This window comes from Lemur catta, chromosome 11 (assembly GCF_020740605.2).
Source record: "Lemur catta isolate mLemCat1 chromosome 11, mLemCat1.pri, whole genome shotgun sequence".
In the NCBI taxonomy this organism is placed as follows: Eukaryota; Metazoa; Chordata; class Mammalia; order Primates; family Lemuridae; genus Lemur; species Lemur catta.
Window position 1 is genome coordinate 59,638,618 of NC_059138.1, and position 5,395 is coordinate 59,644,012.

General features: G+C 31.8%; 1 pseudogene; it reads right to left on the reverse strand.

The window, feature by feature from the left end:
- Positions 1-4,391: 4,391 nt before the first annotated feature.
- LOC123646980 lies at positions 4,392-5,189 on the reverse strand (annotated as a pseudogene).
- Between the last annotated feature and the right edge of the window lie 206 nt (positions 5,190-5,395).

Genomic DNA, 5,395 nt, shown 5'->3' on the forward strand with positions numbered 1-5,395 from the left:
CACCAGCCAGGATGGAAAACCTCATAATTCATGGGGCACTGGGTAAAGCACTGAGAAGTGCTTGTCTCAGTACGGGGAAAAAATAGTTCAAAGTAAATACTGCTTTGCTCCCACTTAATTAAGCTTGAAAGCATGACCCAATATTATCAAATTATTTACGAGTAATGTATCTGTCCAAGAACAATACTTACAAATATTTATTCCACTATAAAGCACATGAATATTTAGAGGAGAATATAAATATCCAGCACTTAATAAGGTAAAATTTATAATGCCTGACATTTAATAAAAAATTAGCAGGCATTAAAAGAAGCAGGATATTAAAACCATAATAAAGACATATAAATTAATTATTCAAAACGAATCCAGAACTAACTGATGATAGAATTAGTAGATAAGAATATTAAAACAGTTATTCTAACTAAATTCCACTTAGTAATGAGCTAAAGCCAAGATCAGACATGCTAAGCAGAGACATGGAAGATAGTTAAAAAAATATATCCTTTGTATTCCATGGTATGTATGTAAAAAAAAAAAAAAGCAAACCAAAATAACTTTACAATATGTGAAATGTAACATGAAAAATGCTCTAAATTATTACACATGAGTAGGTGTTAAAGAAGAAGAAAAGATCAATGAACTTTGAAGGCATAGCAATATATATAAAATAAATGGAGAACTAGCTTTGGCAATATCTAAACAAATTTAGCATCAATTTTCACAAGAAATGTCAGTCTTTATTTTCCTTTCTTCTAATGTTCTTGTCAGGTTTTGAAATAAAAGTTATGCTGTCTCCATACCAATGTTAAAAAATGATTCATTGGAATATTTTATGCTATTGGTATTGTTTATTTCTTAAATGCATGGCCAAATTCATAGATAAAGTCATTTGATTTAGGATTTTTTCTGTGGAAAGTTTATGAAAGCAAATTCAAATTATGTTTTAGATATTTGGCTATTGAAATATTTTTACTTGTCTGTCAGCTTGATAAATTGCATTTTTTGAGAAATGTACAATTTTATTGAATTTGTCAGTTTTTTTATTTAAAAAATTTAGGGGGTACAAGGGTTTTTTGTTATATAGATAAATCGTATCATGCTGAATCAGGGCTTTCAGGGTACTCCTCACCAGAAGAGTGTATATTGTACTCCATAGGTGGATTTTTATCCCTCACCTTCTTCCTACCATGTCCTCCTTTTAGTTTCCAATGTTCATTACTGCTCTTTATGACCATATAGATCCTTCATTTATCACCCACGCGTAAGTGAGAATATGTTGTATCTATTTTTCCATGTCTGAGATACTTCACTTAGGATAATGGTCTCCAGTTTCATACAAGTTGTTCCAAAAAACATGATTTCATTTCTTTTTATGGCTGAGTAGTACTCCATGGTTTGTGTGACCACATTTTCTTTATTTACTCATCAGCTGATGGGCACTTAGCTTGATTCAATATCTTTGCTATTGTGAATTGTGCTGTGATAAACATTTGGGTGCAGGTCTCTTTTTTATAAAATGACTTCTTTTCCTTTTGGTGGAAACCTAGTAGTGGGATTGCTGGATTAAATGGTAGGTTTACTATTAGTTCTTTGAGGAACCTTCATACTGCTTTCCATAGTATTGTACAAATTTACATTCCCACCAATAGTGTGTAAGCATTCCCTTTTCACTGCAACTGTGCCAACATCTATTGTTTCTTGTTTTTTTTTTTCTTTTAATAACGGCAGTTCTCACAGAGGTAAGGTGGTATCTCATTGTGGTTTTAATTTGCGTTTCTCTGATAATTAGTAATATTGAGCATTTGTTCATTTTTTTTTTTTTTGCTATCTTCTTTTGAAAAACTTCTGTTAATGTCTTTTGCCCACTTTTTGAGAGGTTATGTTTTTTTCTTGCTGATTTGTTTGAGTTCTTTGCAGGTTAAAGATATTAGCTCTTTGTCAGATGTATGGTTTGCAAATATTTTCTCCCATTATGTAGGTTGTCTATTTACTCTGTTGATTAATTCCTTTGCTGTGCAGAAAAATTTTAGTTTAATTAAATCCCACTTATTTACTTTTGCTATTGCTATATTTGCTTTTGGAGTCTTACTCCAAAATTCTTAGGGTTTATTCTAATAAAAAGTTCACCATTTCCTATATGCTGCAAAATTATAGAATCTTCATATTCCAGTTATACTTCCTACCTTTGCATTATTTTTTCATGTACTTTTGTTTTACACATTTTTGGTTACTTTATTACTTATGGCATGCAAATTTAAGGAAAAGAAATTGTAGAATGTTCTAGTTTTTTGTAGGCATTTGATTTGTTTTTATCCTTAGAAGATCATAGAATTAATTAGTTTTTATGTGTTCTCGTACATGTCCAAATATGGATATTATCGATTTTCCCCTAACAGAATAGACATGTTTTTATCTCCATACTTTACTGAATCTGGCAGTCAAAAAAACTTTCTCCAATTTGATTTTGGCATTATTTCCTCTATTTGATGACTTTTATCTTAGTATTACTTTGGTATTACATTTATTTTGGAATATTAATTATCTCCACGCAGGCTCTAGGTAGCATGTCTCTTTCCATGTATATTAATTTTTATTATCATTTTGTTTCTTTTATTTTACCTCTATAATTTTAAAGCTGCTAAAATTTGTATTCCAAAGAAATTATTTGGTATTCAGCAAGATCAATTTTTTTCTTTTTCACACCCAGTACAAATTTTGATTAAATTCTTCTGTTTTTATTTTCCTTTCACACTTCATAGTTTACTTTCTTGTCTAATAATCTTAACTTTTTCTTTTGTATTGTTTAAAAATTTAATTTTATTGCATTCTCATAGAAGCTGAGCTTTTTCTCTTAATTAAAAATGTTAAAAATATTATAGATCTTGATATTACAATAAATTAATTTTGGATATTTTCTCAATAAATATAATTAATGCAACATGCGACACTGATGGTAGCCCAAATGTAAAATAAATATTCATGAGTCCAAATTGATATGAATAAATGATTAAATAAAATAATATATGGGAGAGAAGAGACAGATCTCCCATGTAGAATTCCAGAAAATTATTTAGATACTCCATCGTTGAGGAGGTGGAGTATAACTACCTACTGCTTAAGTGTGGGCTGTGCATAGAAACTTCCTTCCGAAGTGTTTAGTACAGAAATGGTGGGGGAGGACTTTACACTGGAGAAAATTAGTCGACAGTGACATGATAAATTATGTTGTGGTAGGTACCCTTGATATAATGTGATTAAAATGAAAATTTCCTTCTGTATTTTTTTTTTACCAAAAGGCATAACCTCAGTCTAATTATAATTTTTAAAAATTAGATACAAAAAATAAAGTGGAAAATGTAATGAAAATTAAAGATCCAATAGACCAAAACTAAAAGACACAAAACTTACATTCCCAAACACACACAAAAAAATATCTTTTAAAAAAAATCTATTTTACTATGACAACTGATGATGGGATTTTTGAACTAAGAAATCTAGTAAGCCACCAACTCTTCACCCTGGAAGTGGTACAGAAATATTCAAGTTACTTAAAAGTAAACAAAAAATGACAGGACAACATCCAGACAAAGCTGTCATAAAAAAGAAAAAGAAAAATATTTTACATAATTTTTAAAACCACATGTGTTAGAGAATTACAACATAATCAAATACCAGATGAATTAAATATAAGTATTTGAATACATAAAAATATTTCAAAATGTAATTTCAAAATTTAGAGTCTACATGGATAAAAACATCTAGATGTAGAAAAAAGCAAAATTTAGAAACAAATGAAAAACAATTCAAAATTCTGCCAGAAATAAAGACTAAATTAAAAGTTTCCAATTGCAAAATAGATTGCATTTATAGGGCATTAGTGACACTGAGAAAAAGAAAAGATATGGTAAGAGAAGAAATATAATATGAACAGAGAAGTAAAAAGGATCAGAAAGAAGGAAATAGTCATAGGAAATAGGCAAAGCAGATCCAACATAGATTGAATTGGAGTCTATAAAAATAAAAAAGAAGAAATTAAAAAAAACAATTTTTTTAAAAGAAGTGTATTTATTCAGCATAGTATCAGCCTGTTACATTTAACAATCAACAGCATTGGTGGGAAAAAAGTAACATCTGCATTAAAAGTAACCCTTTGTTGAAATGCTTTACACCTTCCACAGAACAGAAACTAAAATAACATGTTATACAATTAGCCACAAACACAATCCTGGTTCCCCATACACATGAGTATAGTCTAAAACATGTCTTCTTTGTAGCAGTTAGGTCCTGCCGTCAATCTGCTCGGCAGGGTTAACAAGTCTGTTATAACTTGTAGCTTCCCATGTCACTTCTCTGGCTCTCTTCTCCTGCTAAGCTCTGTTTCCTGGCAATAACTAAAGCCTTCTTCTACTGCCATAGCTAGTACTACTACTAGAACTGCCACAGCGATCTTGGTTTCATGGTTTGGCAAAGTATTGGCTTCCACCACCATAGGAGCCAGAGTTTCTGTCTCCAAGGTTTTCTCCCTTCATGCACCCAAAATTTGGAGATTGATTGTTGTAATTGCCAAAATCATAGCTTCCATTAACACCAAAATTGCTTCCATCATTACCAAATCCATCGTGGCCATCCTCTCTGCAATCATATCAGCCACCACCACACCTGCCACCAAAGCCACCTTGACCACTGAAGTTTCCTCTTCCATGACCAAAGTTGTTATTCCCATCAAAAACACAGCCACAACTACCAACACAGTTTCCAGAACCACTTCTACCTGATTGGCTGGATGAAGCACTAGCCATCTCTTACTTCAATAGGGCTTTCTTTACTTCACAGTTCTGGCCATTCACAGCATGGTATTTTGGAATGACAGTTTTATCCATGGAGTCATGGTCATCAAAGGTTACAAATGCAAAACTCCTCTTCTTGCCACTGCCTTGGTAAGTAATGATTTCAATCACTTCAATTTTCTCACACTATTCAAAATAATCTCTTAGGTGATGTTCTTCAATGTCTTTTTTTTTTTTAGGCTCAATGTTGCCCATGATGAGAATGTCTTTTTCAATGCCACCAACAAAGATAGTTTGAACAGTTAAGTGGGCACCTAGTATTTGAGAATCTTCTTGCTTACTACTTGCTATGTAAGTGGAAAATTTCCTAAGTTCTGGATTTCTTTCCTGTGGTTTGCCCATGTCATGAGCAAACTCCACACCTCATGTTGCCATGTAGAATTTGGCTTCTAAGAAACCAGTGAAATGATGGTACTCTGTCTACTGCTATTTCTGTGAGTAGTAAATTATTTTTTTTCTATGACCCAGGAGTCTTATGTCTTCTGTCAGCATCCAAGAAATTGTATTAGCTTATAACTTATTAGCTTATGTGGTTGTTGTGGTGGGAA